Genomic DNA, 13,665 nt, shown 5'->3' with positions numbered 1-13,665 from the left:
CTAAGGGCGGGATTCTCTGCATGCCGACGCCAAAGGGCGGAGAATGGCCTCCGACACCAAAAGGGGCTGGTTTAGCACAGGGCTAAAGAGCTAGCTTTTGAAGCAGACCAAGGCAGGCCAGCAGCACGGTTCAATTCCTGTACCAGCCTCCCCGAACAGGTGCCGGAATGTGGCGACTAGGGGCTTTCCACAGTAACTTCATTTGCAGCCTACTTGTGACAATAAGCGATTTTCATTTTCATTTCATTTCAAAATCGAGGAAGGTGCCGGCTTGACATAAATCGGGATGCTCCGGTACTCCAAAAATGACGTAAACACTTTGCTCGTCGCGCGGAGTTAAAGCACGGTCGGCATATCATTCGCAGGCCTGGCACGCTATTCTCCGGGGCCTTCAAGATTCACCGCCTCCGATGGGCTGAGTTCCCGACGGTGTGGTTCACTCGTGGTCGCAAAAATCGCGAACCTGGCGCCGTGGCTGCTGAGCGAGAGAGAGAGGAGGTAGGAAATGGCGTGGAGTAACTGCGGGCTGCTGGCTCGGTCACCGGCCGTGCTGGCTGCAGTCGGGGTCCCCCTGCCAGGGCCGGGAAAGGGGAGGGGAGTGGGAGGGTGGGGGTCAGGCTGAGCAGCCGGGGTGCCCTCCCACAGGACTGGGGAGATGCGCAGGCACCAACCGCTATTATGGTGACCATCTTGCTGCGCACCCACTGACCACCCACCTCGGCTCCTAATACTACACAGAGATACTGGCCGTATGGGTGCGCCCATCCCCACCCACAGTACATCCCCCCCGCCCCCAAACACCCCATCCAAACGGCCGCCATCCACCGGGGGGACCACACAGGACCACACCCAAGGCGGTCCCTGTCGTGCTATTCACCCTGGGGTAACACGGACTGCAACTGGATGCAGTTGTACTTGAAAGTAGACTCCAAACTCTGATGTTGGTTCAATACGTTTGATTGAACTTGTTAAGCAGTGCACACAGTTCGCTGAGGGTTTGACACTCTACTAATCTCAGCATGCTTGTTAAAACTAACTAGACCAGACTAGCTCTGAGCCACGTGTAGACGGTGCTAACTGATATATACACCCTGACTGTCACTACAGTTGTCACCAGTGGAAAGAGGCAGAGTGCTGATGCCTCGTGTGTTTTATAGTGCGAGACCACCCTCTAGTGTTCTGCCTTGTGATTGGTTGTGTTCTGACCTGTGCGTTGATTGGCTGTACTGGGTGTCTGTCACTGCCTGTCTGTATCTCATTATGTGCATGAGTGCATATCATGACAGTCCCCAGTGAGAGCAGTGCCAGCCAACGGTACCCCTGGCAGCAGGGTCGGATGCCAGGACCGGGGGCAGCGATGGTGTCGGATACCGAGAGGGCAGGTGTGCGTGGGTGGAGGTTGGACATGCGTGGGCGGAGCCCGCAGTGTCAACCGGGGCCACTGTGTAGCCCATGGAACTTCGGGAGTATGCGCCATGCTGGTCTTCCACCCCCTGCAGACAATGGCATTTGGCAGTCAACAAGCAATGGTGGCCGACGTGGTTGTAGTAAACCACTGTATTGTATTGTACTATTGTACTGTTACATGCCTGGGCTTGTCCCTGCTGGGTCCGAACCACTGTAGTATATAATCTGTGTATTGTGGTAAACTGCCACTGTATTATATGTAATGTGGTAAACTACTGCCTGCTGGCTCCGCCTCCCTCCAGGCTCGGTATAAAGGTGGCTAGTCTCCGCTGCTGCCTCAGTTCGGGATCCGAGGCCAGGAAGCTTTCTGTTTAGTTTATTAAAGCCTCAGTTGCATTCACCACTTGTCGTGTGTTCATTGATGGCACATCAGTGGTGATGGTCGCAGCTCTGCGAGATGCCGTGCAGGAAAATGAAAAATGAAATGAAAATCGCTTATTCTCACAAGTAGGCTTCAAATGAAGTTACTGTGAAAAGCCCCTAGTCGCCACATTCCGGCGCCTGTTCGGGGAGGCTGGTACGGGAATTGAACCGTGCTGCTGGCCTGCCTTGGTCTGCTTTCAAAGGCAGCGATTTAGCCCAGTGTCCGAGATCTCACAGACCTCGGCGCACAGGTGCATCCGCGCCATCACGGAGGCCCTATATGTCTAGGCAGATCATTACATCCATTTCCATGTGGACCGAACCCACCATGATGGGGAGCACGTTCCGCCCACAGGACCTGCACTGGCTCCCCGCTCCCACCAACCCCCCCCCTCCCCCCGTCACCAGCCACCCAGACCAGCCCACCCCCAGGCCCATCAGACAGAGCAACAAGGCAGGTTTTAATGGTGGTAACAGGTGTTTATTGTGCGGAAATATATACACAGTCTGTGCCCTAGCCCCTATAACTCAACTGTGCCCTGCACCCGTGCCAACTTAACTGTGTCTAACTTTCTGGCCTTACAGGCCCTAACACTACGCCTAGGTGGTTCCCCAGACAGTACAGCAGGAGTGGAGTCACCCTGCCCTGCGTTAAGGGTCCCCGGCGCGTCTCCTGGGACGTTCCGGCCTGGATGGGCCCGACCGCTGTTCGGGTGTCCCGAGGGCCGCTGTTCTGTCCGCTGTCCAGGTGATGCACCAGGAGGGGAGAGTCTGAGGTGCCGCGGTGTTCCGGCACCTCCCCTTCGGGAGTCAGCGGCATGGGCCCTATCACCTCCTTCTCCCTCGGGATGCCCGTGGGCCCCCGGGCTTTGCCATTGGACGGGGGCCCGTCTGGGTGGCAGCTGGTTCCTGGGGCCGGGCTACCCTCCGACTGTCCGGCACCTCGTCTGCTCCAACCTCCACCTGCTATACCAGATTTGATGTGTGATGCACACCAGATGGTGTCTTAGGAACCCCTTCACTAATATGCCCAACCGAGATGAACGTCCCTGGGATGGTGGTGGGTGTAAGAGACAGCTGTGACGGAAAGTCAGTGTCATCCTCCGACCCGAGCTCCAGGGTGTTTTGAGTCTTGGGCGGAGGGCTAGTGTTCGGGCAGCTCTCCCCATCGGGACACGCCCGTCTGGGGGGCACCTGCTATGGCACTGGCTGGGGGCGGGCGGTTCTGGATGGACCGGCCCCATCTCTGGCGGGTCCTGTAAGACACAAGATGATATGTTTGATTAGAGGGGGGTAAGGGATGTGTTGGGGGGGTATTTATACACGTGTCATGGGGATCTGCAACTAAGCAGGATCTCACTTCCTCGCCTGCCACTGAACTCCACCTCAGTAACCTCCCTTTCCTCCAGGCCGCCGACCATGTCCTGTGCCCTCTGCTCGGGCATGGTGAGGGGACGCAGTTCTGCTGGTCCCCCTGTTGCTAATTTGCTGTGTTGTCTCTTAATTTGACTCTGTTTAATTACGTTTGCTCAAGAGTCGCCAGGTATCTTTTGACACCGCCACAAGGTTCAGAACCGAATACTGATCAAAGACTCGATACACCAGTTAGTAAGTTCAAAAGCAATGCTCATTTATTTACACACAGTCAAACCTACTCATGCATAATCTCTACAAACTAAACTACCACTATTACTAAAGCCTATACTTAGCTTCGGGTGCCCACTCAGTCAGAGGAACAATGGTCGTTGCTCGGTTCTGAGGCTGCTAGGTTGAGCTGTTTACAGGATAGCAACTAGGAGCGTCTATCTCGTAGCGTGCGTTGACTTGGAACTTACTTGGTCTGCTGTAGCTGCCAGGCTGGTCTCTCTCTTCGCTGAGAGCCAAAGCCAAAGAAGAAAGATTCTCTCTTTGGTGAATGCTTATGTACTCAAAAGGGCTTTGCGCACTTTTGGGCGGGCCTTCCCAATCATTCGTATCGATCTTCCTCCAATAGAGGGGTGGTTCCCTGATTGCTGGGCGTGTCCTAGGTGACTATTGGTCTGCTTTGTTTTAGTCTCTTCTGGCGCCGGGGAGTCTGCCTTAACATTGTGTGTCTAAATGTTTCCCTTTTGTCCCCGGAGATGGCTCATTAGTATGTAGATTGCTTGGCAGTTTCTGTCCTGTCTGAGAGCGAGGTTCTAATCAACAGACAGACCTTGCACCTGCTTGTTTCTCAGTATTGTCCAATTTTCCCTGCATTCTTTGCAAGTGTCCATTTTGTAATCGGGACGTGGCCATCCCAGATGGCTACACCCCTTCAGCCTTCTGCCGCTTCCAGCAGTTGGGGGTGGGGTGGGGTGGGGGACACAAATTACGACACCGTTAGACGGTCCGTCATAAGCTTCCCAGGCGTTGGCGGCTGGCATGGGTGCTGGCATGTGAGGCAGGGTGGGGGTTCAGCCATCCCAGCAGTTGGGGGGAGGGGGAGGGTTATGGGTGTGGGGGGGCGGGGTTAGTGCCAGGGGCACGGAGCAGCCGACTCCTCCTTGCCACCCTGAGGAGGTTGTGGAGTTTGTTCCGGCACTGCATGCCAGTCCAGGCGACGTTGCCCATGGCGGGTACGCCTCTGCCACCTGCGCCCAGGCACGCGAACAGTAGCACCTGGCGGCCTTCCTCCCGGGCCGGAGTATAGGGTCTTCCTTCTCTCCTCCACGACGTCCATGAGGGTGTCCACCTCAACGTCCCTGAACCTTGGCACTGCTCTCCTTCCAGCCATCTTGTTGACTGTGACGGTGTGTGTGGGGGAGGACCGTTTAAGTGCGGCTGCGGCATGTGAGCCTCATGTGTACCAATCACCCAGTGGATCCGGCACCGTTTTGCATGGAATTGCTTGCGTCCCATCTGGACGAAAGCTAGTTCCTCGGGTCGACCTGCCCTCCAACCATCCGGCCCCTTGGGTGTTCCTACCTCCACCTGCTGTACCGGATCAGCTGGGATGGCCACACCAGATAGTGTCCCAGGAGCCTCTTCACTAACAGGGGCGTTGCTGCTAGCCCATTTAAAGTAGGGGAATCATTGCAGCTGTTTCGTCATTTTGTCTGTCGTAAAACGTCACGGTTCCCACGACGGCGTTGGCACTTAGTCTCAGAATTGGAGAATCCAGCCCTAAGTGTTGACGCCAATGTAGGATTCATGGATTTTCACGACAGAAAACTGGCTCCACACCTGGACAGATTCCGCTATCGTTAAGGGGCTAGCACCGGCGCCACATGGAACACAATCGATTCTTTTTTTTAATTCATTTTTTTTTTCTCCAATTAAGGGGCAATTTAGCGTGGCCAATCCACCTACCTTGCACATCGAGGCCCGAGGGACCTCGGATTTCTGTCACAGCTGTCTCCAACACCATCCACCATCCCAGAGACACTCACCTCTGCTAGGCATGTTAGTGAAGAGGCTCTTGGGACACTATCTGGTGCTCCATACAGCTGATCCGGTACAGCAGGTGGAGGTAGGAACACCCAAGGGGGCGGATGCTTGGAGGGCAGGCCGACCCGAGGAACTAGCTTTCGCCCAGATGGGCCTCGGGCATCTGGAACAGACAATCCCATCTATTTTGGAGATGCAGCCGCAAGCCAGGGACTACATGAGGGGTTGTTGGTGAGCATCCAACACCTGCTGGCGAATTCGGAGGGGTCCGACCGCATGCAGCAGGGGCTGGTGCCGTCAATGCGTGTCACCGAGGCCAACACCGCACGGGTGGCATCTGCGGTGGAGGCATTGGGGCGACGGTGTTGGCTATGGATCAGCATGTCCAAGGCCTGGGACATTCTGTACAGGCGCTGGCCGAGGCCCACGTCAGAGTTGCCATCTCACAGCTGACAATGTCCCAGTGCCACGTGGAAATTGCAGCAGCGCCCCAGTCACAGCAGGCCATAGCTGGGAATGCCGGCGGCATTGCCCAGGCGCTGGCCGACGTGGCGCAGACACAGAGGGAGGTGACCCAGTCCCAGTGAGAGCTGGTGCAGTCACTGGCTGATGTGACACAGACCCAGAAGGTGGTGGCACAGTCGCAGCGTGATGTGGTGCAGTCCCAGACGATGATGGCCCACTCCCTGAGCTGCATGGCCACAAGCGTGCGGTCAAGACCAGAGTAGGCCACCACGACTGGCAGCGCCAGTGGCGGGGGAGCCTCAGGAGATAGCTCTGCTCTCACCCCAGTCCCAGGGAGTAGCCCAGGTGCTACATCCCGAGGGAGGAGGTGATGGAATACCGCAGCATCTTGGAAACACCACCTCCTAACCCAGGCGCATCCGGTGGGCAGCGAGCAGAGCGGGGGTGGCACCACGCCACCCGGGACACCGGAGCAGCATCCGGGCCAGGCCCGGTCGCCTCAGAAGATGGCCACCAATGGAGATCCAGATCACAGGGCAGGAATTACAGCAGGCTGCCTCCACTCCTGCTGTACCGTCAGGAGAACCACGGAGATCATAGAATCATAGAATCATAGAATTTACAGTGCAGAAGGAGGCCATTCGGCCCATCGAGTCTGCACCGGCTCTTGGAAAGAGCACCCTACCCAAGTTCAGCACCTCCACCCTATCCCCATAACCCAGTAACCCCACCCAACACTAAGGGCAATTTTGGACACTAAGGGCAATTTATCATGGCCAATCCACCTAACCCACACATCTTTGGACTGTGGGAGGAAACCGGAGCACCCTGAGGAAACCCACGCACACACGGGGAGGATGTGCAGACTCCGCACAGACAGTGACCCAAGCCGGAATCGAACCTGGGACCCTGGAGCTGTGAAGCAATTGTGCTATCCACAATGCTACCGTGCTGCCCATAGTGTAGTGTTCGGACCCGTAAGGCCAGAAAGTTAGACACCAGTTAAGTTTGCAAGGGTGCAGGATACAGTTTAATTATGGGGCAATGGCACAAATCTGTTATCACCATTATAACCTGCCTCGGTGCTCTGTCCAATGACTGAGAGGGTGGGTTGGTCTGGGCTGGCCACGCTGGTGGTGGTGGTGGGCGGGGGGGTGGTGTATGTTGGGGGGGGGGGCAGACCCTGTGAGTGGCCTGGGCTCCACAGCCCTACCCCTCCCCTGCCCCCCGCACGACTGTCTGCACCACCCCCACCCCAGAGATTTGAAGAGACCGTGTGAAGGAATGGCCACCTCACATGCGGGGATCACCCAGGTGGACAGGGGAAAGTGCTACTGTGGGCAGGAGTCAGACATTGCCAAATGGTATGGAGCAGCAGAGCTCATCGCACGGCGGGCTGTCGCCCACTGCAATTTCGGCATCGTAACCGATTCTCCGCCCAATTTCCCCATTTCACTGTCAGCCAACGGAGAATCCCGCCCAGTGTAATTGACAGCAGAATCAGCAATTAAGGCACAGAAAGAAACTGAGATTACATGCCAGAACAAAGATGCTAAGATGGCCTCGCGAATGGATAAGGACAAGCACAAATGTTATCAAACAGTCATGGAAAGGGAAGGAACTTTATCACACAACCTAAAATCAGAAACAGAGTACCATGACCATTCCTTCACACTTGACAGACCAAGATTGTGAATGAACTGCCAAGACAGATGACTGTTACATTGCGATGATATGTACCTGCATGCATTATAATCTTGGGTTCTCGACAGAGCTAGGGTCAACGTGCAACTGGAGAGTGGCAACGCCCATTGTGTGATGTATGTTGTCACATGGTCAGAGAACAGTCTAGGATAGAACTTGGTGAGTAGCAAGCCTCTATGGAAGAACTGCGTGCAAGACCATATGTGGAACTGTCCATAGTTAAAGCCTATAAATAAAGGTGTTTATGTTTAAACACACAAGGCTCAAGATCTCATCAATGAGCCAACCCCATTGCAACTATAAACAACCCTTATTAAAGAGCATAATATGACATGGTGTCATTATATGACACTTTGGTAGTGGATCAAGTTAGATCCCTGGAATTATTGTCTCTGACATCAGGTCCCTCTCATTCCCAGTAGACCAGGAGGGAGGGATCATTTGTAAACCTGTGGACTACTTGAGGAGTAGAGAAACACTCCAGACGTCAGTGTTGCCATCAAGAAATGTTTTTGAACCTGTAAGCACTGAAGTACCTGATCGACCTGTTATAGACATAACTGATGTTTCCATGGAAGCAAGTAGTATTGAACTGCCTGTGCCCGTTATCACAGTTCCTGTTAATGTCAATCCTGTGGAAACAGCTCAGACAACTGAATTACACCACTCTACAAGAAACAGAAACTCCCCTCAAATACACATTTTAAAATTATTCAACTCATATATATAAGGCGGGATTCTCCGACCCGGCGGGGGGGTCGGAGAATCTCCGGGGGGCAGCGTGAATCCCGCCCCGCCGCTCTGACGCCGGCTGCCGTATTCTCCGGCACCGGTTCTCAGGCGGGGCAGGGACCACGCCACGCCGGTCGGGGGCCGTTGGCAGTGGCCTCCCCGGCAATTCTCCGGGCCCCGATGGGCCGAGTGGCCATTGGTTTCTGGCCAGTCCCGCCGGCGTCGATTGGACATTGTCCCAAGCAGTGGGGCCTGGCTGGTAGGCCGGCTGGTGCGGTCCTCGGGGGCATGCGGGGGGATCCGGCAACGGGGGGGCCCCCACGGTGGCCTAGCCCGCAATCGGGGCCCACCGATCTGCGGGCGGGCCTGTGCCGTGGAGGCACTCCTTCCCTCTGCGCCAGCCACTGTAGGGCTCCGCCATGGCCGGCGCAGAGAAGACACCCCCCTGCGCATATGCTAGAATACGCCAGCCGGTCTGCGCATGCACGGATCCACGCCGACGGTTCTGCGCATGCTCTAACTTGCACCAGCCCTTCGGCCCCGGTTGGTGCGTCGCCAACCCTTCTGGCACTGGCCTAGCCCCCGGAAATACAGAGGATTCCGCAAATTCCGGTCAGCCCGATGCCGGAGTGGTTCGCGCCGCTTTTTACGCCGGCATCGGGCCATCGCGGAGATTCAGGAGAATCACGCTTATAATGTTTAGTTAGAATTTGGGACTGAGTAACTTAGGTATTGAAGATTGTACAAAGAAGCTAAAGGGGTGAGGGATGTGGTGATTTGTGGTGATTGTCCCTTTAAGGCAACACCGCAGATGTGGCTCACCTTGCTTGGAGAACCAATTGGGACTGAGAATGGGTAATCGCTCCAAGGGTTGGAGTCCTCTCTTAGGCAAAAGACGTGAGGTACTGGGGTAGCTTGGTGGGCTGCTCTAGGGCAGCATTGAGGCTGCTGGCCGCTGTACAGTTTTTATATTAATAAATATCTTTCATGTTTCTAATTAAGTCTGTGAACGTGCATATCCCTTTGCTCATATCCTTCACTTATCTCTGTTCACAGAATTACAGGACCACATAATAATACAGTGCAGAAGAGGCCCTTTGGCCCATCGAATCTGCATCGCCGCATGTAAGACACCTGACCTGACTACCTCATCCCATTTGCCAGCACTTGACCCATAATCTTGAATGTTATGATGTGACAAGTGCTTATCCAGGTACTTTTTAAAGGATGTGAGGCAACCCACCTCCACCACCCTCCCAGCAGTGAGTGCATTCCAGACGGTCCCCACTCTCTGGCTAAAAACGTTTTTCCTCAAATCCCCCCTAAACCTCCCACCCCTCACTTTGAACTTGTGTCCCCTCGTGATTGGCCCTTCAACTAAGGGGAATAGCTGTCCATCCTGTCCTTGCCCCTCATGCCCCACTAAGCTGTCCGGAGTTACTGCTGTTTGGAGTGTAATTCTATTTCTTGCTGTTTATTGGAATATAATGCTGTCCTGAGTGGCAATCCCAAGCTGCCTGTTAACATGGATTATGCGACAAGCATTTCCCCATGCCATCTCATCGCACTTCCTAGTAAGTATACAAATATCTTCCTTTATCGCATTTGAGGATCTGAAACAGTCCAATAGAAGTAGTTCTTGTTGAAGTAAATAGGATGGTGGATCTTCTCTAAGTGGAATTTAAGTGGAAATTATCAAAGTCTTCCAATGTTACGCAGGTATAGCTAAATTCACCCTACCTCCCCACCCCATTATGCCTTCAAGAAAGATGTGATCAGTTATCACCTCTCTACTTTAGACCGTATGGTGAATGTGTTTGTGGTGATATGCATCACTGTAAATACACAAGGGGTTAATGTAAATACACGTAGACTAGATAGACACGAGAGGGAGCACCAGAGACATGACACACAGACATTCAACCAATAGGTCAGTAAGATAGGACACGACACACACAGAGGTGACACTACCACAGGAGGGCATTACACCAACCCATATAAAAGGACGCAGCACACATTATCTTCCTCTTTCCAGTGGAGATACTTAGTGAGTACATAGGGTTGATTTGAAACACATCACACCCACCATGTGGATTGTAGCAGACTGGTTAGTCTGAGTAGCTATAGCAGGATTAACAGGAGAGTCAAATCCAAGTAGGAGAATTGTTAATAGTTTAATAAATGTGTTAAAGCTATCTCCAAGTCTGAACCTTCCTTTGTCAGAGTGCACATCAAGGAAGCAGCTTATGCTACGTCAAGACAGTGTTAGCCATATCCAGCTGTGATAGCCAGTCAACAGGGAAAGGAATGAAAGTGTTATTCATTCTCATCTGTGTGTCAAATATTGGTTTGATACATCTGTACGCAGCATGTTGGCTGATACTTCAGGTAACCCTTATGTATCGTGGAAGAATGTAAATCAGCAGAACTGAGGAGAAGGAGCTGACATGCACTCTTAACACCATTCCAGCTGGCAGCAGGACTGTTTGCACCAAAGACTCAGCTCTGCATCTGTCATCCTGCAGTAATGTGGGTCTGTGGAGGTAGTTCTCCCTTATTGCCACACAAGTTTAACTCAGAATTTCAGATTTGCTTGTTTGGTGGCATAATGATGATTACTGACAGTCTATCTCTCTTGTCATCTGATCTCCATGAGGGGAGGTGGTGGTGTAGTGATAATGTCACTTGACTAGTGATCCAGAGGCCGAGCCAATTGATCAGGGGACACAGGGTCAAATCTCACCACGGCAGCTGGTGTAAGTGAATGTTTAGTTCATGAATCAGGAATTTTAAAATTGTGAGTGTCAGTAATAGTGACCATAAAACCATTGTTGATTGTCATAAAACCCATCTGGTTCACTGATGTCCCTTTGGGAAAGAAATCTGCCAGGTCTGGCCAGGTAAGGATGCAGACCATGCAGACGCTGCGACAACGGATGAACGGACATCGTGCGACAATCGCCAGGCAGGAATGTTCCCTTCCAGTCGGGGAACAACTCAGCAGTCAAGGGCATTCAGCCTCTGATCTTCGTGTAAGCGTTCTCCAAGGCAGCCTTCAGGACACGCGACAACGCAGAATTGCCGAGCAGAAACTGATAGCGAAGTTCCGCACACATGAGTACAGCCTAAACCGGGATCTTGGATTCATGTCACATTACATTCATCCCCCACCATCTGACCTGACCATGCAAAACCTTACCAACTGTCCTGGCTTGAGACAATTCACACCTCTTTAACCTGGGGTTACCCCTCTCTCCAGTCGCTCCATCTGGACCTGTAAAGACTTAATTACCTGCAAATACTCGCATTCAAAATATCGTCTTGCATCATTGACATCATGTATATATGTGGTTGTGGAACTTACTTCTTTATTCACTTGAGGAAGGAGCTGTGCTCCGAAAGCTAGTGATTTGAAACAAATCTGTTGTGCTTTAACCTGATGTTGTAAGACTTCTTACTGTGCTCACCCCAGTCCAATGCCGTCATCTCCACATCACAGGTAAGGATGTGACTCTAGATTCACAGAAATGTGGTTGACTCTTGAATGTCCTCTAAAATGGCCGAAATGGCCTCCCAAGCCATTCAGTTCTATCAAACTGCTGCTGAGTATAGTTTACAAAATGAAGGAAATCGCATGGTTAGAACTGCATTGTCCTCGGTAGCAGAAATGACAATGGCAAACCCAAACCTGTTGATTCTGAAAAATCCTCCTTACTAACCTGTGGGCGCAAGGTGCCATAATTGGGAGAGCTGTCTCACAGACTTCAAGCAACAGCCTGACATAGTCATGTTCATGAAGTCATAGCTTACAATTTCCCAGATCCACTATCACCATCCCTGCATATGCCTTGTCCCAGCAGAGGTGGCAGCACCATGGCATGCAGTCAGGAGGTGTTGCCCAAGCAGTTCTCAACATCAACTCTGGACACCATGAAGTTCTTCAGGGTAGTACCTAGCACCCCCTTGTCAGCTGAATCGGTGCTCCTCCATGTTGAACATTATTTGCTCTGGGTGGGGGACTTCAATATCCATCACAAATGACCTGTTAGTACCACAACTAACTGAACCCTAAAGGATATAGCTGCTAGACTGTGCTTGCAGATGGTGAAGGAACCAACGAGAGGGAAAAGCCTACTTGAGTTCATGCTCACCAATCAATCAGTCGCAGATGTATCTGTCCATGTCCGTATTGGTAGGAATGACCACTACACAGTCATTGTGGAGACAAAGTCCTGACTTCATATTGAGAATACCCTCCCTTGTAGTGTGGAATTACCACCGTGCGCTAAAGGACATAGATTTTGAACAGATCTAGCAACTCAAATCCATGAGGTGCTGTGGCCCTAGCAGCAGTAGGATGGTATACAATCACAATTTGTAACCTCATGGTCTGGCATATCCCCCACTCTGCCATTAATACCAAGCCAGGGGATCAACCCTGGTTCAATGAAGAGTGCAGGGCGGCATGCCAGGAGCAGCACCAGGCATACCGAAAAATGAGATGTCAAGTTGATGAAGCTACAACACACAACTACTTGCATGTCAAACAGCGAAGGCAGCAAGTAATAGCCAGAGCCAAATGATCCCACAACCAATGAATCTGATCTAAGCACTTCAGTCCTGCCACATCTGGCCGTTATTGCTGGTGAACAATTCAACAACTCAATTGAGCAGGACGTTTCACAAAACTCCGCATGCTCAGCGATGGAGGAGCCCAGTCCAAAAGAGAAGGCTGAAGAATACACAACAATCTTCAGCCAGAGGTTCTGAGTGGGCGATCCATCTCAGCCTTTTCCTTCAGTCCCCAACATCACAGGTGTCAGCCTTCAGCCAATTCAATTCATTCCACATGATGCCTGAAGGCACTGGATAGTGCAAAGACTATGAGCCCTGACAATATTCCGACAATTGTATGACGACTTGTGCTCTAGAACTAGCTTTGTCTTAGCCAAGCTGTCCCAGTACAGCTACAACACTGGCATCTATACGACAATGTGGAAAATTGTCCAGGTATGTCATGTACACAAAAAGCAGGTCAAATCCAACCCTATCAGTATATTCTAGATCATCAGCGAAATGATTGAAAGGGTCAGTAGCTGAGATGAGAGTAATGGCCATTTGCATCAAGACAGCCTTTGACTGTGAATGGCATCAAGGAGCCCTAGCAAAACTGAAGTCAATGGGAATCAGGAGGGAAACCCTCTGCAGGTTGGAGTCATACCTGGCACAAAGATAGATGGTTGTGTTTGAGGTCAATCATCTCAGCTCCAAGACATCAGTGCAGCAGTTTCTCACAGTGACACAGGCCCAACCATCTTCAGTTGCTTCATCAATGTCCTTCCCTCCATCATAAGATCAGAAGTGGGGATGTTCGCTTTTTATGATGTTCATCGCCATTCGTGACTCCTCAGATACTGAAGCAGTCTATATGCAGAAAACTTGGACAACATTCAGGCTTGGGCTGATAAATGGCAAGTATCATTTGCACCACAAAAGTGCCAGGCAATGACCATCTCCAACAAGAAA

This window comes from Scyliorhinus torazame, chromosome 12 (assembly GCF_047496885.1).
Source record: "Scyliorhinus torazame isolate Kashiwa2021f chromosome 12, sScyTor2.1, whole genome shotgun sequence".
In the NCBI taxonomy this organism is placed as follows: domain Eukaryota; kingdom Metazoa; phylum Chordata; class Chondrichthyes; order Carcharhiniformes; family Scyliorhinidae; genus Scyliorhinus; species Scyliorhinus torazame.
This window is presented reverse-complemented; position numbering follows the sequence as displayed.